General features: G+C 40.6%; 1 protein-coding gene across 2 annotated transcripts in view; it reads right to left on the minus strand.

Annotated features, from left to right (window-relative positions):
* LOC105465203 (AP2 associated kinase 1) overlaps window positions 1-22,310 on the minus strand; it is a 223,190-nt gene that overhangs the window by 186,451 nt on the left and 14,429 nt on the right. Inside the window, exon 1 of one of the 2 annotated variants that reach the window (XM_071076850.1) lies at window positions 8,413-8,507. The exons of the other annotated variant lie outside the window; for it this stretch is intronic. The gene's annotated coding sequence lies outside the window, so the exon portion shown is untranslated. Of the gene's footprint in view, window positions 1-8,412; window positions 8,508-22,310 lie in introns of those variants that run through there. 2 annotated transcript variants of the gene reach the window in all.

Below are 22,310 nucleotides of genomic sequence, written 5' to 3' on the forward strand. Positions count from 1 at the left end.
AAGGCCAGATTTTTGTCTAAGGAAGTTTGAAACAGACCTTAAAATAGATGAGAAAGCTCTTTTTGAATTAGACTCATTGACCCCCATTTTTCTCAGCACTTATTTGTCTTGACTTTTTTTTAAAGAAGCTCTGCTAGGTCCTAAAATCAATCTGATGCTCAGTTTTTACCTTTCTAGACTTTCTTGTTACCAGACTAGTCCAGGCTTACACAAATCTCAAGTCTTACTTCAGTGATACAAAAACTCCCAATACGCTTAAGGTAGCTAACATGCATTTATTGAACACCCACATGAATGCTTTGATCAGAAGCTGAGGGAAGAGGTTTAAAAAACAAAAATCAGATGACTAGATTGCTTGCCCTCCATTCCCTCACAGACAAATAGCAATTATAATAACAAATCCACAGTTTTTCTTGCTTTACATATATTAAGTATATAATGCTCAAAGGCACCCTATGAAGTAAAGTACCACTATTATACTCATTTTATAGGTGGGTAAGTAAAGCAAAGAGATTAGTGACTTACCCAAAGTCACACAGTAAATAGCAAAGCCAGGATTCAAACCCAAACATTTTAGCTTCAGAGCCCAGTTCTTACCTAGCTATACTAAACTGTCTACTTAGAGCAAACATTAACTGATTAAAAGACTAGTGAACAGTTAGGAACCTATGCACAAGCAGCATAGGACCAGGAGACAGGAAACCTCTGCCATGTCATAGTTGGGACCTTAGACCACTTGTGTCACTGGGCTTATTATCTCAGTTATAAAACCAGAGGTCTTGCAACTCTTAGTAATTTTTTAGTTCCTGAGTACAAAATAATGAACAGATCAACCACTATAATCTCAAAACTATCACACTTTCTGTAGAATTTGTCCCACCCTGCTTTGCATTCCTATTCAACTTTTAATGTATATTGCTGCCTCAACCAAACACCTCAAAGCCAGAGAACCGTCTTCCACTTATCTCCTTGGGCGTCCAGTATAATAGTTTACATAGAGTGTGTTCTTAGCAGTACTTAAATAAAGTAAATAATTTACTTTAAATGTGACACAAAACAGAGCTATCTGATTAAGGTGGAAAAATTGATTTGAAGTATCCTAGATGTGTTTTGAACTAGGTGTGGAAGACGCTATGGGTAAATATTCAAAGGGAGTGGGAAAAGAAAGTGACATTTACTATTGTTACAATAGCGATCTTATAACTGATGGAACAGACTCTTTGAGGCAATAAGATGCCAAAGTATAAACAAGACCTAAGACTATGTCAGGCAAGGGTTAAGTCACACATCCCTACACTTGAAGAGTAAACCATCTTCTAACTGCCACAAGGTTTTTCTTTTTCTCTGGTAGCTAAATAGACACTGGCCTGGAGATAAGCAATATTGAAACAATTGTAACTCACTGACCGCCATATGCTGACTAACTGTATCCCCCCAACCCCTGTTCCACAAACCATAAGTATAGCTTTGATTGGACAAGAGACAGATTTCAGTAACATCCTAGTAAGACACTACCAACCACAGACTGGTTCTGGCTGGTTTTCAGAGGCCGTGCACTGAGTACCTTCATGTCCTCTGCTTCACCTAGTTGTAATGCATTTAAATGTTAAATCTCCACCCCAAAGAGAACATAGGACATATATAACATGCATGTTTACTCACTATGCATGCATGTACTGCCCCCTGCTTTGTGAATAATCAAAGCTCCTGTAAGTTCTTAAATGTGTATTCTTAGCCAACTCATTGGGCATAAATTTGTGTTCCACTCTTTCCTCCCTCTAAATACCCGCTTTCAGTGCCAGAGTCTGCACTTCCCAGCCCATCAGGATCACCAACCTGCAGGCTGCAACTCTTTATAAGAAATAAAGCTCTCCTCTCGAAATTTATAAACCTTGGGATATTTCACTTAACACTATGTATCTTCCATATGCTAGTTACAGAATTAAAAAATATATGTATTATCTTGTTTTATTGTTTTATTTTAATTTTATTTATTTTATTTTTTATTTTTTTATTTTTTTTGAGATAGAGTCTCACTCTGTAGCTCAAGCTGTAGTGCAATGGCACGATCTCGGCTCACTGCAACCTCTGCCTCCCAGGGTCAAGTGATTCTCATGCCTCAGCCTCCTGAGTAGCTGGGACTACAGGTGTGTGCCACCGTGCCTGGCTAATTTTTTGTATTTTAGTAGAAACAGGGTTTTACTATGTTGCCCAGGGTGGTCTCAAACTCCTGAGCTCAGGCAATCCACCCACCTTGGCCTCCCAAAATGTTGGGATTACAGGCGTGAGCCACTACGCCTGGCCTATTTTTTTTTTTAATAATTATATAAAAAATAGAGATGGTGTCTTGCTTTGTTGCCCAGGCTGACCTCAAACTCCTGGACTCAGGTGATCCTCCCACCTCGGCCTCCCAAAGTGCTGAGATTACAGACGGGAGCCACCGTGCCTGGCCAATATTATTTTATTTAATCTTCATGTTTGCCTCCAAAGTAGACAGTATTATCTATTTTATCAAAGAAAATACTGTTATAATATTATTCCCAATTTTATAGATGAACATGAAGATTTTGTTAGCAGATGAACATGTATGGTTTGTTAGGTTTGAAGGAAATGATTTGACCTGTGGTACACCTAAATCATGTCACCATAAACCCAGTGTGCTGTATCTTTGAGGAAATCAAAGGAAAGGAGACCACCATTAATTAAAATCCTTAACTAAGTCCAGCACTATGTTGGGTATTTAATCATACCATTTAACCCACACAATACATCTATGAGGTGTGCATTACTTTTATTGGTGTGGAAACAGAGGTTGAGCAGGGTTAGAGTCTGTCACCTGTTTCTACAAAACATCTTGAAAAGGGCAGAGCCAAGACTGACCTCAAAACCCACATCATTTTCATTACACCATATAGGCTTTCTGTGTTGCTGTCTTTTAGCGAAGTGGAAATTGTTAGAAATGCAAATTTTGGAGCCCCATCCAGACCTACTGAATAAGAGGGAGGGGCAGAGGCAGCAGTTTCTGTTCACAAACCTTTCAGGTAATTCTAACACACATTCAAGTTTGAGAACCACTGTTTAGCAGACGCGAACTTATAAGAACCATGTCCTTTTTAAAAAAATGACAGTTTTTGCCCGGGTGTGCTGGCTCACGCCTGTAATCCCAACACTTTGGGAGGCCAAGGCAGGTGGATCACCTGAGGTCAGGACTTCGAGACCAGCCTGGCCAAGATGGTGAAATCCCGTCTCTACTAAAAATACAAAAATTAGCCGGGCATGGTGGCATGTACCTGTAATAGCAGCTCAGGAGGCTGAGGCACGAGAATCACTTTAACCCAGGAGGTGGAGGTTGCAGTGAGCCGAGATTGCACCACTGCATTCCATCCTGGGAGACAAGTAAGACTCGGTCTCAAAAAAAAAAAAAAAAGACGTTTCTTGATCTTTTTATTTAAATTTTAAATTTTATTTTCTTTTTCCTTTTTATTTTCCTTTAATTTTTTTGAGATGGAGTTTTGCTGTTGTTACCCAGGCTGGAGTGCAATGGCGTGATCTTGGCTCACCGCAACTTCTGCCTCCCGGGTTCAAGTGATTCTCCTGCCTTAGCCTTCTTAAGTAGCCGGGATTACAGGTGTGCGCCACCACGCCTGGCTAATTTTGTATTTTTAGTAGAGACGGAGTTTCTCCATGTTGGTCAGGTTGGTCTCGAACTCCCAACCTCAGGTGATCTGCCCACCTCAGCCTCCCAAAGTGCTGGGATTACAGGTGTGAGCCACCACGCCCAGCCTAATTTTCTTTTTTAAACTGAGCCTTGTCTTCTTATTTTCCACTTGATTTGGGTTTTGAATTTTAAGAAAGTAATTATGTGCTCATTGAAGAAAGTAGATAGAAGAAAATAAAAGTCAGCTGTAATTCTACCACTCAGTGATAACTGCTATTGACATTTTGATCAATTTCCTTTTAGCGTTTTTCCATATATAAGTACATTTTTACTATATTAGATCACATTGTATATTTAATTTTTTTTTCATTTCATAGTTTCCTATTTCATTGTATATTCTCCAAAATATTCTTTTAGTGGCTGCTTAATAATCAGTGCTTTACTGTCAATTTTTTTTAAATGTTGCTTTTTATGTACAATTAGAATGAATATTCTCTTGTATGCTTCTTTGATTTTCTTTCTTCTTCTTTTTTTTTTTTTTAAGACAGGGTCTTGACCTACCACCCAGGCTGGAGTGCAGTGGCACAACCTCAGCTCATTGCAGCCTCAACCTCCTGGGCTCAAGCAGTCCTCTCAGACCACCATGCCTGGCTTTTTAAATTTTTTTATTTTTGTAGAGACAAGGTTTCACCATGTTGCCCAGGCTGGTCTTGAGCTCCTGAACTCAAAGCAATCCACCCGCATCAGCCTCCCAAAGTGCTGGGTTTAAAGGTGTGAACCACTGCGCCTGGCCTGATGTTGGTTTTTGTTTTGTTTTGTTTTGTTTTGTTTGAGAAGGACCCTTGCTCTGTCTTCCATGCTGGAGTGTAATGGTGCAATCTCGGCTCACTGCAGCCACCACCTCCTGGGTTCAAGTGATTCTCCCGCCTAAGCCTCCAGAATAGCTGGGATTACAGGCACCTGCCATCATGCCCGGCTAATTTTTGTATTTTTTGTAGGCACAGGGTTTCACCGTGTTGGCCAGGCTGGTCTTGAACTCCTGACCTCAGGTAATCCACCCACCTCAGCCTCCCAAATTGCTGGGATTATAGGCGTGAGCCACCACGCCTGGCCCCCTGATTTTCTTTCTAAGGCTATGTTGTTATAAATGAAATAACTGGGTCAAAAGGTATGAATGTTTTTACAGCTAGAGAACCAAAGTACCCTCCAGGAGATTGATACTGATTTGTTCTCCACTCACTGATCCAGTAAACAAATATTTATTAAGCACCACGTGCAAGACTTTAGAAAGTTTATTAAAATAAACAAGATAGTTAACACTCCTTGCCTTCAAGGAGCTATTGGCGGTTTTTGTTTCCTTTTTTTTCCTTTGAGACAGGGTCTTGCTCTGTCACCCAGGCTGGAGTGCAGTGGCATGATCATAACCGGAGGCTTTCAAGGGATCCACCCACCTCAGCTTCCTGTATGACTGGTGCACAGCACCACGCCCAGCTAATTATTTCTTAATTTTTTGTAGAGACAGAGTGTTGCTATGTTGCCTAGTCTGATGCTGAACTCCTGGCCTCAAGCAATCCTCCTCCCTCGGCCTCCCAAAGTGTTGGGATTACAGGCATAGCCACTGTGCCTGGCTAGAGCTTTTGATCTTAAAAGAAGGCATTAAATCCTAACTATTTCCATACCCTTGCCAGCTCTGAGTTTGTGCAGTTTGAAAAGAAATCCATTTCGTTTTGTTAGGTAGGAATAGTGTTTATTGTTGTCATTGTTTAAATTAGTGAGGTTGAACAATTTTTCCTGTTCATTTATTTATTCATCAGTTGTTTATTAAGAATCTATTATATGCTGAAACAGTGCTAGGCACTGAAATATGATAAAGAAGATGGACATGTGTTTTCCTTCACAGAGTTTATAATCTAGTAATTATTGGATGTATATATTTCTTCATTTCTAAATTGTATCCTTTTCCATTTTTCCACTGGAGCATTTATTTTTAAGAATTGATTTGAGAGTGCTCCTTTATTCAATCAGTATGTAATGAACTACCATGTACTAAACAATATGGTGCAAAACAGGATAAACAAGGTTTCCCTTCCTAGAGAGCTCATGTTGGGGTCAGGGCAAAGAGAACACAATAAATAAGCCAGAGAGTCAAGACAAATGTCAGATACTGATTAATGCTGTGCAAATAATTATACTAGAATGATGTGATAGTGTCTGAATGACAACTTGAGATTGGATGTTCAATTCTTTATTAATGACATTAATTGAAACCTATTATCACATAAATGGAAAATCCTTTTTCTCCAGTTTGATATTAACCTTTTTTTTTTTTTTTTTGATGAAGGGTTGTTTTTAAAACTTTTTTCCTGGTTATGATAATACATAATCATTTTGCAACATTTGGAAACATATAAAAGCAGAAAAAATAATAAACCTCAGTTGCTTTCATTACTTATAAGTAAACCCTATCAACAGGTACTTGGATATCCTTTCTGCATTTTTCAGTGTGTGTGTGTGTGTGTGTGTGGTGTGTATGCATGTGTGTAATTTTATTTGATAGAGAATATAATCTACCACAACTTGCTTTTTTCACTATGTGCAAAGAAGCTCTGTCAGTTGCTGGGAATAAAAAATGACAAAATTATAAATAAAAATAGGCATGATACATGCCTATTTTAAAAATCATAGATTTCTTTAACTGGCAAGGGAAGGGGTCATGGAGGCAGAAGGGTGGTTAGGACATAAATGTTAATCAAGTAATCACACAAATATATTTAAAATTAGAAGGTATAGATTTTATCTCATTAACTATTGTAACCCCAACCCATAAAACAGTGTTGGGAATCAGTGGTTTACTGTCATTCATTCATATTTTGCATTCTCTCATAAGTGTGGAACTATTCTCTGTATTTGTTATTATGTCCATTTCTTGTTCCTAATTTTATAAATTTATGTTTTCTCCCATTTTATTTTGATTAGACCAACTGTTTGTTGCCTATATTTTCTTTCTTTCTTTCTTTCTTTCTTTCTTTCTTTCTTTCTTTCTTTCTTTCTTTCTTTCTTTCTTTCTTTCTTTCTTTCTTTCTTTCTTTTTTTCTCTTTCTTTCTTTCTTTCTTTCTTTTTTTGAGACAGAGTCTTGCTCTGTCATCCAGGCTGGAGTGCCGTGGCGCAATCTCGGCTCACTGAAACCTCCAGCCACCTTCCAGGCTCAAGCGATTCTCCTGCCTCAAGCCTCCCGAGTATCTTGGATTACAGGCATGTGCCACCACACCCAGCCAATTTTTTATATATTTAATAGAGACCCAGTTTTGCCACGTTGGCCAGGATGGTCTCGAACTTCTGACCTCAGGTGATCCGCCTGCCTCAGCCTCCCAAAGTGCTGGGATTACAGGTGTGAGCCAGTGTGTCTGGTTATGTTTGCCTATCTTTTCAATAAAAAATGTTGTTAGATATTTAAAACTCAACTGTAGAAGTTTTTTTTATTTTCTTTGTTTATGTGTCATTTTTCCTTTGGCTTTATTTTGGTTTATTTTGCTATGTCTCTAGTTATTCAAATGTTTTATTTGTTGTTTTCCTTCTTGTTTCAAAATAAAAGCTAAAGCTAAGAGTTTATGACTCTCAATAAATGTAGCTAAAGCTAAAGAGTTTGACCATCTAAGGCTAACAGTTTGACTCAATAAATACGGCTTTCACACGTCACAGAAGTTTTAATTTTTCTGTACTCATATTTAAGTTCTAAATACTCCAATTACAGGTTACATTTTTTAGTTCCTCTTTGCCCCATGAGTTATATAAAGTCATGTTTACTTTTTTATGTTAATTTTATATGTTTACTTTGTAAACCTGAGAATAATACGAATAGTGGTTAAGAGTACAGGTCCTGAAGTCAAAACTGCTGTGTTTGAACCCCAGCTTTGTCACTTACTGTAATAATCAGGGTTTAGTCAGCAAAGCAAAAATCACATTAACTATGTCAAACAGAGGATTAATACAAGGAATTGGTTACACAGGTGCTGGATGACTAAAATAGGAAAAACTGAGAAGCTGAGGTAAGCAGAGATGAATAACTGCAGGAAGAACCTACCGCCTTTCAGGATTGTAAGAACAAAAGGAAGAAGTCAAGTTACTAGAACCTAAGATTTCAGAGGAGAGGGCTCAGACCTCAGAGGGGAGGCACTATGCACCTGGCATTTGGACCGCAAAGGAACAGAGGGTCCCCCACCGGACCCCAGCTGAAGATTCCTCTGAGGGAGTGAAGCAAGATTCCTGCTGGTAGTGGCCCAAGATGCTGGAAGCGGCCAAAGATACTAGGAGCTAAAGCCAACTTTCTGCCGCTGATGGCAGAACAACACTAGAAAACAGGAAGGCTGAGCCTTCTTACTCCTTCCAGTTCCCCTTCAGTGCCTCTTATTCGCAGAAAGAGGAGCCGGGATGTCTGGGAAATAGTTTGCAAATTCCAACCTCAGGATCATAGCATAGAGACAATAGTCAAATAACCAGTACGCTAGCTGTGTAACCTTAGGCAAATGACTTTATCCCGTGCCTCAGTTTCCTCAGCTGTAAAATAGATATATTGATGGTACCAACGTCACTGGGCTGCTCTGAGAAGCAAATGAGGTACTTCAGGTAAAGCATTTAGACCAGAGTGTAATATAAAACACTTAAAAATAAATGTTAGTGGCCTGGCAGTGGCTCACACCTATAATCTCAAAAAATACAAAAAATACAAAAATTATCCAGGCATAGTGGCACGAACCTGTAATCCTAGCTGCTTGGAGGACTGAGGTTGGAGGATGGCTTGAGCCCAGGATGTCAATGCTGCAGTGAGCTGTGAACCATGCCACTGCACTCCAGCCTGGGTGACAGGGCAAGACCCTGTCTAAAAAATAAATAAATAAAATAAGTGTTAGCTGTTGTTACTATAAAATTATGTATTGTCTTTCAATAACTTTTTTTTTGAGACAGGGTCTCATTCTGTCACAAAGGCTGGAGTGCAGTGGCATGATCACGGCTCACTGCAGCCTCAACTTCTCCAGGCTCAAGAGATCCTCCCGCCTCAACCCCCAAGAAGATAGGATTACAGGCACACACCACCATGCCTGGTTAATTTTTGTATTTTTAGTAGGAAAAGGTTTCACCATGTTGCCCAGGCTGATCTCAAACTCCTGCGCTCAAGTGATCTGCAACCTCCTAAAGTGCTGGGAGTACAAGCATGAGCCACCATGCCCAGCCTGTCTTTTAATACTTTTTCACATTTGAATTCTGTTTTGAGGCTGGGTGCAGTGGCTCACGCCTGTAATCTGAGCACTTTGGGAGGCCAAGGCGAGTGGATCACTTGAGGTCAAGAGTTCGAGACCAGACTGGCAAACATGGTGAAACCCTATCTCTACTAAAAATGCAAAAAATGAGCTGGGCATGGTGGTGGGCACTTGTAATCCCAGCTACTCGGAGGGCTAAGGCAAGAGAATCGCTTGAACCCAGGAGGTGGAGGTTGCAGTGAGCTGAGAGAGAACCACTGCACTCCAGCCCAGGCCACGGAGTGAGACTCTTAAAAATAAATAAAATCAAATAATGAAATGAATTCTGTTTTGAAACCACAGTCATAAAATATATTAATACATTTCTTTGTTTGCCTTATTTTCATTCCTACTGAGAGTTCTTTTATACCGTGATCTTTGAGTTGGGTCATCTTTCAGACAGGTTAGAATATCTCATCAAGTAATTTTTTCAAGAAAGCTATGTGAGTGTCCTTTTGTTGTCTTTAAAAGTGAAAATGGGTTGGGTGGGTGACTCACAACTATAATCTCAGTGCTTTAGGAGGCTGAGGCAGAAGAATCACTTGAGGCCAGGAGTTGTAGATCAGCCTGGGCAACAAAGTGAGACCCTGTTTCTACAAAAAAGTAAAAATAGGGCCGGGCACGGTGGGTCACGGCTGTAATCCCAGCACTTTGGGAGTCCGAGGCAGGCGGATCACGAGGTCGGGAGATTGAGACCACCCTGGCTAACACGGTGAAACCCCGTCTCTACTAAAAATACAAAAAAAATTAGCCAGGCATGGTAGTGGCGGATACCTGTAGTCCTAGCTACTCAGGAGGCTGAGGCAGGAGAATGGCGTGAACCCGGGAGGCAGAGCTTGCGGTGAGCCAAGATCACACCACTGCACTCCAGCCTGGGCGACAGAGTGAGACTCTGTCTCAAAAAAATAAAAAGAAATAAAAATAAGTTAGCCAGGCATGGTGGCCTGCTGCCTGTAGTCCTAGCTACTTGGGAGGCTAGGAAGGATGATCAGTTGAACCCGGGAGTTCAAGGCCGCAGTGAGAATGATAGCACCACTGCACTCCAGTCTGGGCGACAGAGTGAGACGCTGTCTCATAAAAAAATAATAATAAGTGAAAAGAGCTTCTGGAGAGCTGAAGACATGGAGGTTACTAGAGGGTGCCATGCCTTAGAGGTCATGGAAGCTCTGCACCCCTTCCCATGCCTTGCCGTATGCATGTTTTCATCTGTATCCTTTGCAATAACCTTTTTCAAAAGACCCATAAATGCAAAAGTCAACAATACTAGTTTAATTGGAATGGGCTACACTCAGACTCTGAGGCTTGGTGTGAAGCTTCCAATGTCTGCCTGGTAGATAGGTGGGAAGAGCATTACCGATGGATCACTACTAACTTGGGCTTGTCCTGGAGTTGGAAGCTTAAAGAAACCCTTAGGAATGGATATCATATTTGCTCTTAATATATTTCATTGTGACCAGCAGGCTTTTCCCCTGACCAAGAAGGTGATCAAAACAAAAGATGATCTAAACAAGAACTGTATTTAAAATATTTAATACTCTGGTTTCTCTTCAGATCATATAAATCTTTCACCTTTTAAATATTTAGTTACTTGTTAACTAGTTTATCATTGAGCTGGTTATCGATCTAGTTACCCATCTCGCAGTTGTGCAGTCACCTCTACATTATTTAAACAATACATATATGCGCTACCCACCAATAATGAAATAGTTTTCATAAGAAAACTACAATTGTGTGCATGTTTGTTTTTAACATCCCTTTAAATGATCATTAAATGAGACTATTACCATTGAATGAGATGGATCAGTATGTGTTTTTAAATGATGTTAACATTTCTTTGTTAAATTCAGCCGTCATTAGGATTACTTTTGATATCCAAGAATATTACAAATTATGAATAAAACAAAGTATACATAAAATAAATAAGTAAATAAAAGAGAAGATACATTGGCTAGGTAAAGAATTCTTGGATACAATTTTTCCCTTCAAATTTTTATGTCTTCATAAAAGAAGACATATGTTTATTGTTGAGTCTAAAACCTTACTTATCTTTGTTCCTTTGTAGTAAATTTTATTGTAGGATTTTTTATTCTAAAAATTTAAAACTTTCACAAGAATAGGTCTAGGCAATAGATTCTTTTAATTCTGTTCACAGATTGAGATGTTTCTTCTCCTCAGGGCGAAGAAGCTGGGCATGGTGGCATAGTCCCATAGTCTTAGCTGACCATAGTCATAGTCAGGAGGCAGAGTCAGAAATCCAGTCGCTTGAGCCCAGGAGTTTCAGGCTGCAGTGAGGATGATCGCACCAGTCCATTCCTGCCTGAGCAATAAAGCAAGACCCTGTCTCAAAAAACAAAACAAAAAAACCACCTATATCATAATTTTGGTTAGATTTTTGTTAGGTTAGATTAATAATCAGTGCTTGCCTTATTGTTTTGGGTTTGTTTGTTTGAGACTTTTCTGTGTTTTTTTGTTTGTTTGTTTGTTTGTTTGTTTTGCCACTGGCTCTGTTGCCCAGGCTGGAGTGCAGCGGCGCCATCTTGGTTCACTGCAGCCTCTGCCTCCCAGGCTCCAGCGTTTCTCCTGCCTCAGTCTCCCGAGTAGCTGGGGCTACAGGTGCACGCCACCAGGCCCAGCTAATTTTTGTATTTTTAATAAAGATGGGGTTTCACCATGTTGGCCAGACTGATCTCGAATTCCTGATCTCAAGTGATTCACCCACCTCAGCCTCCCAAAGTGCTGGGATTACAGGTGTGAGCCACGGCACCCAGCCTGACATCATTGTTAATAAGTAAACACTATTTACAGCTGAGCTATGTAGTAAAGTCTATTTATTTTCTTTTCTCATATAACATTTTGGAGCTAGTAACTGTCTTTCTTTTCATTCCTTTAGTTTCCTATACACTTTCACTACCTTACCTTCAAACTCTTCACCACCCATCAAGATGTTCATTCACATTAGATATTCTATCAATTTCATCTTTCTATAAGAATCTAGGAGCCTTCTGACCTGCCTCAATCTGATATGCCCTCCAGGCCTGATATGCAGTTGACATCTTATGATTTCCCTTCACCATCATCTTGGGAATCCTCTTTGCTTTCTTCCTGTGCTGGAGCCTCTGTTTTTGTGTCTTGTATCTTCTTGGTTTCTCCTCATTTTGATGCAGCACATCTTCAGTGCTATGTTGAGAACAGTGTACAGAAGGTAAACGTTTTTAAATTACCATGTCTGACATGTTTTCCTACTACTCTGACACTTGATTATTTGTCTAGTTTGCAATTTGAGAGTGGAATTTTCTTTTTTTAGAATTGTGAAGAAATTGCTCTGTCATCTTCTAGGTTTCAGTGCTGTTCTTGTGCAGTGTAAAGCCGGTCTGACAACTGATCCTCTGTGTGAATCAGTCTCTCTCCCTCTCTCTCTCTCTCTGATGCTCTGTTTGTAGGGTATTCTATTTGTCCCCACCATTCTTCTAGAAATGCACATCCTTCAGTTCTGGACATTTTCTTGAATTACTTCATTCATTGTTGATTTTTACCCTGTGTTTTCTTCTGTTTTCTCTTCCTGAATTTTCTATTGTCCATCTATTAAAAATATTTTTGTTTTGTTGTTCTTCCTGAAATATTTCCTTGCCTTTATCTTCCAACTCTTCCATTGAATAATTGATATATTTATCATTTTTAAAATTTTAACAGTACTTTTTTCTCCCTTAAATACTTCTTTTTAACGTTTTCTCCTTACATGGTTTCTGTTTCCTTCAGTGCTGCTTATTTGGTTGGTTTACTCTCTATATTTCATCTTCAAGTCTTTCCTTAACATTTGATAATCCTTGGTTATCCATATTTAAAACCGGGAATTTGAGGCTGTGCATGGAATTCCAGGCTGGGATCACACCTGGAACCCCAGTACTTTAGGAGGCTGAGGTGGGCAGATTGCTTGAGCCCAGGAGTTTGAGACCAACATGGACAACATGGCAAAACCCCATCTCTACGAAACACAAAAATTAGCCAGGTGTGGTGGTGCGTGCCTGTAGTCCCAGCTACTTGGGAGGCTAAGGTGGGAGGATCGCTTGAACCTGGGAGGTGGAGTTTGCAGTGAGGTGTGATCCTGCCACTGGACTCCAGCCTGGGCACAGAGCAAGACCGTGTCTCAAAACAAATACAAAATAAAACTGAGGATTTGAAAAGCTGATTGGAAATAGTGCTTAGGTATAACTTATTGACTAGAAGGGACACTAGAGGGTGAACCTCAAAAGTTGATTTCCTTAGACCTGGACTTGTCAGAATTCCCCAGAGAAGATGCTTTCAGTGTTCTGCATAGGAGGCAAAAACCGATCACTTGTTTTGGAGGACCCAGTTCCGGAGAGACCCAGGGGAGAAGCTAAATCATTTTTCACTCGTTTCTTTGCTGTCCCTCTTCCAAAGGTTTAGTGCTGTTGTCCCCTGTACTATTTTCTTGTCTTCCAGGGTTTACGCCCTGAAGATCTCATTCTCTGCATCAGTGCTGAACTCTGTCTCTCAGCCTTGCCCTGTGTTCCCCCAGAGGAGGAACTCTAAGGTACTTTTTGCAACCACTTCCTGAGCCTTTTGAAGACTCAGTGATATGGATCAGGTTTGTTCTCAACTCTCTCTGCTACTGGCTTTTGACACTACCTCCTCTGATCTGCTAAATCATTTTTCACTCGTTTATTTGCTGTCCCTCTTCCAAAAGTTTAGTGCTGTTGTCCCCTGTACTATTTTCTTGTCTTCATGGGTTTATGCCCTGAAGGTCTCATCTTCTTCTTTGGAACAACAACCATGTACATGTCAAGTCTCCATTCTCTACCCTTTGTGTCTATGATCTCATCTGTTATCATTTTCTTTTCTTTTTTTTTTTTTGAGACAGAGTCTCACTCTGTTGCCCAGGCTGGAGGCTCGATCTCGGCTCACTGCAACTTCCGCCTCCCAGGTTCAAGCGATTCTTTTGCCTCAACCTCCCGAGTAGCAGGGATTACAGGTACCCACCACCACACCTGGTGAATTTTTGTATTTTTAGTAGAGACGGGGTTTCACCATGTTGGCTAAGCTGGTCTTGAACTCCTGACCTTTCAGATGATCCACCCACCTTGGCCTTCCAAAGTACTGGGATTACAGATATGAGTCACCACATGGCTCCCTTTTTTTTTTTTTTTAAGACAAGGTTTTTTTGTTTGTTTGTTTATTTTGTTTTGAGATGGAGTCTTGCTCTGTTGCCCAGGCTGGATTGCAGTGGCACAATCTCAGCTCACTGCAGCCTCTGCCCGCCGGGTTCCAGTGATTCTCCTGCCTCAGCCTCCTGAGTAGCTGGAATTACAGGCACATGCCACCACACCCGGCTGATTTTTTTTTTTTTTTTTTTTTTTTTTTGAGACGGAATCTCACTCTGTCGCCCAGGCTGGAGTGCAGTGGCACGATCTCGGCTCACTGCAAGCTCTACCTCCTGGGTTCACACCATTCTCCTGCCTCAGCCTCCTGAGTAGCTGGGACTACAGGCGCCAGTCACCACGCCTAGCTAATTTTTTGTATTTTTTAATAGAGATAGGGTTTCACCATGTTAGCCAGAATGGTCTCCATCTCCTGACTTCGTGATCCACCCGCCTTGACCTCCCAAAGTGCTGGGATTACAGGCATGAGCCACCGCGCCTGGCCCAGAATTTAAAACTACATTAGAAGCAGTGAAAAACTGAGTGACCTGGACAGCAAACTTGAGAAGCTCTCTCAGAAAGTAGAGGAAAAGAACAAAGAGATGACGATGTTAGCCAGGCATGGTTCCATGTGCCTAGAGTCCTACCCACTTGGGAGAATGAGGCGAGAGTATTGCTTGAGCCCAGGAACTCGAGGTTACAGTAAACTATGATCACACCACTGCACTCCACCCTGGGGGACACAGCAAGGCGTATTTGCTTTCTTGGAGATGTTCATTACCTGGTCTAGTTTATTTTGATTCTTACTTGTCTTACCTCCAGCTCTCCCTTTTTACCTCAATCTGTATATTATCTCTTTTTAAGTATCTATTTGTCTTTTTGTTTGTTTGTTTGTTTTTTGGAGACAGAGTCTCACTCACTCTGTTGCCCAGGCTAGAGTGCAGTGGCGTGATCTCAGCTCATTCCAGCCTCAGCTTCCTGGATTCAAGCAATCCTGTCTCAGCCTCCAAAAACACTGGGATTACAGGCATGAGCCACTGTATTCTTGGCCTTTTTATTGAATTTTTATTGCAAACATAAAGTTGATTTTTTTTTTTTAGATGAAATCTCACTCTGTCACCCAGGTTAGAGGGCAGTGGCGCAATCTCAGCTCACTGCAACCTCTGCCTCCCAGATTCAAGAGATTCTCCCGCCTCAGCCTCCCAAGAAGCCGGGACTACAGGCCCATGCCCAGCTAATTTTCTGTATTTTTAGTAGAGACAGGGTTTTGCCATGTTGGCAAGGCTGGCCTCGAACTCCTGAACTCAAGTGATCCACCCACTTCAGACTCTCAAAGTGCTGGGATTACAGACGTGAGCTACCACGCCCAGCCTCTTCCTCATCTTGAGTGTTGTGTTTTCTTGTTATATGCTGTAGAATCTTCTCATAAACCTATGAGATGGTTGTAATTTTTTTCTGTTTACTCATCCTTAGATGAGCAGTGTTGCTGAGTCAATCTTTCTTTTAAGGAATTTTAATAGGTTGTTGCGAGAAGCCTTAGGGACCTCTAGTCAGATGGCTTCTTAAATTAGAACTTAGCCTTTTCATTTTGAAAACCGGTTGTGTTGACTGGAATGGGCACATTAAAGAATTGAACTAAGGCTGGGTGTGGTGGCTCACGCCTGTGATCCCAGCACTTTGGGAGGCTGAGGCAGGCTGATCACTTGAGGTCAGGCGTTCGAGACCAGCCTGGCCAACATAGTGAAACCTTGTCTCTACTAAAAATACAAAAATTAGTCAGGCATAATGGCAGGTGCCTGTAATCCCAGCTACTCGGGAGGCTGAGGCAGGAGAATCAGTTGAACCCAGGATGTGGAGGTTGTAGTGAACCCAGAGAGCGCCACTGCACCCTAGCCCAGGTGACAGAGCAAGATTTCATCCCCCGCAAAAAAGAAAGAATTGAACTAAGATGTCCTTGTTATACTTGACATAAAATACAGAGTGGGGTTCCTGAAATGGTCAGAGAGAGCAGTACAAATGTTCCTGCCCTATCCTTAGTGAGACATGGATTCTTAAGATCTTTCTCCCTTAGTTCACAGCCTCTTAGTTGGATGTCCCTGTGTCACAGAACACATTTTGGCTATGGGGTGTGATCTGTGTCTGAGGAAAAACAAGAAGCTACACATCATCCACACAGGAGCCAGATCTGGAACTCTGGATTCAGTTCTTCAGGACTATTTGAACAATCACTAAACACTAGAGTAAAGGATGTCCTACTAGAAGTCTTATTCTGACTCCTAAAACCATGCTACTCAAAGTGTTGATCCACAAACCAGTGCCGGTCCTTGAACTTTGTTACTGGTCCACAGTTAGATAAGTACAGAAATGGAGAATAGACACGTGCAGTATATGTAAATGATATATAACTTACAGTCCAATTGAGATGCTTTGGGAGTGAAAGGGGGGACAATGAAAATTATGCTAGGACAAAAATAATTGACTGAACTGCCCAGGTAAACTGGAACATATAGTCACCTCATCCTTAGATTTCACCAGCAGTAGAGTCCTGGGGACACATGAACCAAATGCCCTCCTGCATTTCTCTGTTCCTGAGAGGAAAATACCCTCATTCCCGAATCCCAGCCTCCATACACTTCTTAGCATAGCCTAGCAATTACCCCGGGCCCCTTGTGACACCATTTCCTAAACCAGCCTTGGAAACTCATTTATGATTGGACACTATGTCTTTCCCTCTTGCCTAAGCTGAGAACTGTAACAGTGACTGTCTTTCCCCTAGAAGGTATTTTGGAGGGCTAGGCACCAGTCCTTAGCCGTGCCTCCTTGTGAAGTCTTAAAATATGATGCTTGGTTCCATATGAAATTTAAAGTAGTTTTTTTCTAATTCTGTGAAGAAAGTCAATGGAAGCTTGATGGGGATAGCATTGAATCTATACACTACTTTCGGTAGTATGACCATTTTCACAATATTGATTCTTTCTATCTATGAACATGGAATGTTTTTCCATTTGTTTGTGTCCTCTCTTATTTCCTTGAGCAGTGGTTTGTAGCTCTCCTTGAAGAGATCCTTTACATCCCTTGAAAGTTGTATTTCTAGGTATTTTATTCTCTTAGTAGCAATTATGAATGGGAGTTCACTCATGATTTGGTTTTCTGTTTGTCTATTATTGGTGTATAGGAATGCTTGTGATTTTTGCACATTGATTTTATATCCTGAGACTTTGCTGAAGTTGCTTATCAGCTTAAGGAGATTTTGGGCTGAGACGATGGGGTTTTCTAAATATACAATCATGTCATCTGCAAACAGAGACAATTTGACTTCCTCTCTTCCTATTTGAATACTCTTTATTTCTTTGTCTTGCCTGATCGCCCTGGCCAGAACTTCCAATACTATGTTGAACAGGAGTGGTGAGAGAGGGCATCCTTGTCCTGTGCTGGTTTTCAAAGGAAATGCTTCCAGCTTTTGCCCATTCAGTATGATATTGGGTGTGGGTTTGTCATAAATAGCTCTTATTATTTTGAGATACGTTCCATCAATACCTAGTTTATTGACAGTTTTTAGCATGAAGGGGTGTTGAATTTTATCGAAGGCCCTTTCTGAATGTATTGAGATAATCATGTGGTTTTTGTCATTGGTTCTGTTTATGTGATGGATTATGTTTATTGATTTGCATATGTTGAACCAGCCTTGCATCCCAGGGATGAAGCTGACTTGATTGTGGCAGATAAGTTTTTTGATGTGCTGCTGGATTCGGTTTGCCAGTATTTTACTGAGGATTTTTGGATAGCCAAGACAATCCTAAGCAAAAAGAACAAAGCTGGAGGTATCACACTACCTGACTTCAAACTATGCTACAAGGCTACAGTAACCAAAACAGCATAGTACTGGTACCAAAACAGATATATAGACCAATGGAACAGAACAGAGGCCTCACAAATAATACCACACATCTACAACCATCTGATCTTTGACAAACCTGACAAAAACAAGCAATGGGGAAAGGATTCCCTATTTAATAAATGGTGATGGGAAAACTGGCTAGCCATATGCAGAAAACGGAAACTGGGCCCCTTCCTTACACCTTGTATTATACAAAGATTAACTCAAGATGGATTAAAGACTTAAATGTAAGACCTAAAACCATAAAAACCCTAGAAGAAAACCTAGGCAATACCATTCAGGACAGAGGCCTGGGCAAAGACTTCATGACAATAACACCAAAAGCAATGGCAACAAAAGCCAAAATTGACAAATGGAATTTAATTAAACTAAAGAGCTTCTGCACAGCAAAAGAAACTATCATCAGAGTGAACAGGCAACCTACAGAATGGGAGAAAATTTTTGCAATCTATCCATCTGAAAAAGGGCTAATATCCAGAATCTATAAGGAACTTAAACGAATTTACAAGGAAACAACAGACAACTCCATCAAAAAGTGAGCGAAGGATATGAACAGACACTTCTCAAAAGAAGACATTTATGCAGCCAACAAACATACAAAAAAAAGCTCATCATCACTGGTCATTAGAGAAATGCAAATCAAAACCACAATGAGATATCATCTCATGCCAGTTAGAATGGCGGTCATTAAAAAGTCAGGAAACGGCCGGGCTTGGTGGCTCAAGCCTGTAATCCCAGCACTTTGGGAGGCTGAGATGGGAGGATCACGAGGTCAGGAGATCAAGACCATCCTGGCTAACATGGTGAAACCCCGTCTCTACTAAAAAATACACACACAAAAAAACTAGCCGGGCGAGGTGGCGGGCGCCTGTAGTCCCAGCTACTCGGGAGGCTGAGGCGGGAGAATGGCGTAAACCCGGGAGGAGGAGCTTGCAGTGAGCTGAGATCGTGCTACTGCACTCCAGCCTGGGCGACCAAGTGAGACTCCGTCTCAAAAAAAAAAAAAAAAAAAAAGTCAGGAAACAACAGATGCAGGAGAGGATGTGGAGAAAGAGCAATGGTTTTACGCTGTTGGTGGGAGTATAAATTAGTTCTACCATTGTGGAAAACAGTGTGGTGATTCCTCAAGGATCTAGAAACAGAAATACCATTTGACCCAGCAATCCCATTACTGGGCATATACCCAAAGGATTATAAATCATTCCACTATAAAGACACATGCACACGTATGTTTATTGTAGCACTGTCCACAATAGCAAAGACTTGGAACCAACCCAAATGCCCATCAATGATAGAATGGATAAAGAAAATGTGGCACATTTACACCATGGAATACTATGCAGTCATAAAAAAAGATAAGTTCATGTCATTTGCAGGAACATGGATGAAGCTGGAAACCATCATTCTCAGCAAACTAACACAGGAACAGAAAACCAAACACCACATGTTGTCACTCGTAAGTGGGAGTTGAACAATGAGAACACATGGACATAGGGAGGGGAACATCACACACAGGGGCCTGTCGGGGGGTAGGGAGCTAGGGGAGGGATAGCATTAGGAGAAATACCTAATGTAGATGATGGGTTGATGGGCGCAGCAAACCACCATGGCACGTGTATACCTGTGTAACAAACCTGCACGTTCTGCACGTGTATCCCAGAACTTAAAGTGTAATTTTAAAAAATATACATGATGCTTGGTCATAACTACTGAACTACTGAATACAGTATTGACCCCAGTTCATTAGAAACTTCAGAGTTTAGTGCTTCTCTGCACATATTTTCCAAATACAACATACAGCAGTTTTGGGGTTTTTTTTTGATGAACTCTCGTTTTGTCCCCCAGGATAGAGTTTAGTGGCCTGATTTCCTCTTACTGCAACCTCCGCCTCCTGGGTTCAAGCTATTCTCCTCCCTAAGCCTCCTGAGTAGCTGGGACTACAAGCATGCGCCACCACGCCCAGCTAATTTTTGTAGTTTTAGTAGAGATGGGGTTGCACCATGTTGGCCAGCCTGGTCTTGTACTCCTGACCTCAGGTGATCTGCCTGCCTCAGTCTCCCAGAGTGCTGAGATTACAGGTGTGAGCCACTGCACCTGGTCATTAGTTCTTGCTGGTGTAACAGGAGGGCAGAGATTAGGCCACAGTAGAAATATACAGCCTTTCTGCTGGAAACAACTGTGAAATATCATACACTGTGAACTATTACAGTGGTTTTCCAATGTTTTTGCTGATACAATCACTACATTAATTTTTTTTTTTTTTTTTTTTTTTTTTTTTTTTTTTGAGATGGAGTCTCTCTGCTGTCCAGGCTGGAGTGCAGTGGCACAATCTCGGCACACTGCAACCTCTGCCTCCTGGGTTCAAGCGATTCTCCTGCCTCAGCCTCCCAAGTAGCTGGCATTACAGGTGCCCGCCACCACACCCAGCTAATTTTTGTATTTTTAGTAGAAACGGGGTTTCACTGTTTTGGTCAGGCTGGTCTTGAACTCCTGACCTTGTGATCCACCCACCTCGACCTCCCAAAGTGCTGGGATTACAAGCGTGAGCCACCGTGCCTGGCACACTACATTAATTTTTAACACCTTGTACTCTCTCATATATTTTAAAGTTGACATATAGAAATTTCATCACAACTCTAAATGATTACAAAGGATATAATTTTTGGCATCTTATAAATAAAAGAAAACTTATATTACTATTTTTATGTATGCAATGGAGACTAAATATCACATATTCGATGGACTATATTCACCATCATCATACTTATTCTCCAACAGTTAGAAAGTTCACGTTATTGCTTTTTCTACTAGAACATATATTTTTGCTTCCCCAAATATTTTATTCTAAAGTAATAATTTTATGCTGGGAATTCTTTTATTGGTTTTATATTATAATTCTCTATGATCAAATATGGATATACTTTTAAATTTAAGCTTTTAACTTCCTGTGAGTATAAGTCTCTAAGTGTTAAAATTTTTCTTCTGGATTGATTTATGCTACTTATTAACTTTATACAATTGATTAGAACAATATATGTATAATACAAATTTTGATAATCACAAAAAATAAAAACATACTGGAAATGCATTTATTCACAAGGTGAATGGGGATTTAAAAATTTTTGTTCACTAATTCTATCAATTCTATGCCTATTTAAAAATTTTTATAGATATAAGCATTGGGGTAACTTGTTCAATGTATAAGTGGATGAGGCTTGAAGAAGTTCCCTTTAATACTATTACTTATTTCTTTGCACCCCGAGATATAAGCAAAAATATTCAAAGGTTTTATTTTCAAAAATTATTCTTAAAAATGTATCAACTTTAACTTCAACAATCCTCTTTAAATTCTATCAAAAACAAAAAAAAATAAACAGGGCACAGTGGCACACACCTGTAATCCCAACACTTTGAAAGGCCGAGGCAGGAGGATCACTTGAGCCCAGGAGTTGGAGACCAGCCTCGCCAACATGGCAAAAACTCGTCTCTACTAAAACTACAAAAAATTAGCTTGCTGTGGTGGCACACTCCTGTAATCCCAGCTACTTGGGAGACTGAGGCAGGAGAATTGCTTGAGCCTGGGAGGCAGAGGCTGCAGTGAGCTGAGATTTGCACCACTGCACTCCGTCTCAAAAAATAAATAAATAAATAAATATAAAAATAAAAAGCAAACAATAGAAACCTCTCCTTGCACAAATTTATTCCCCAGCTGTTGAGGCTGTTCATACCCTCACTTTCTAGGAAAGATATCAAAACAGTTTCACCAAGATTTAACAAATGACTGCTATTATTTCTCTTAGCGGTACTTTGTTTAACCCAGTATTCTCAGAGAGAGTTCAGAAAATAGAAATAATATTCACTTCAAAGCACCTTTTCAATACAATTATTTCTTGGTAAAATGCTGTTCTTATAATGTGATTTAAATTTATTATTATTTTTTATTTATTTACTTTTTTTTGAGACGGAGTCTTGCTCTGTCGCCCAGGCTGGAGTACAGTGGTGCCATCTTGGCTCACTGCAACCTCCACCTCCCTGATTCAAGCGATTCTCCTGCTTCAGCCTCCAGAGTAGCTGGGATTACAGGTGTGCGTCACCTTGCCCGGCTAATTTTTTTTGCATTTTTAGTAGAGACGGGGTTTCACCATGTTGGTCAGGCTGGTCTCGAACTCCTGACCTCGTGATTCACCTGCCTTGGACTCCCAAAGTGCTGGGATTACAGGCGTGAGTCACCGTGCCTGGCCAATCTAAATTTATTTTTGTCAAACCTGAGGAGATGCAGATTTTGCTCATTTAGTTTATGAAA

Source organism: Macaca nemestrina, chromosome 13, assembly GCF_043159975.1.
Source record: "Macaca nemestrina isolate mMacNem1 chromosome 13, mMacNem.hap1, whole genome shotgun sequence".
NCBI classification, from domain to species: Eukaryota; Metazoa; Chordata; class Mammalia; order Primates; family Cercopithecidae; genus Macaca; species Macaca nemestrina.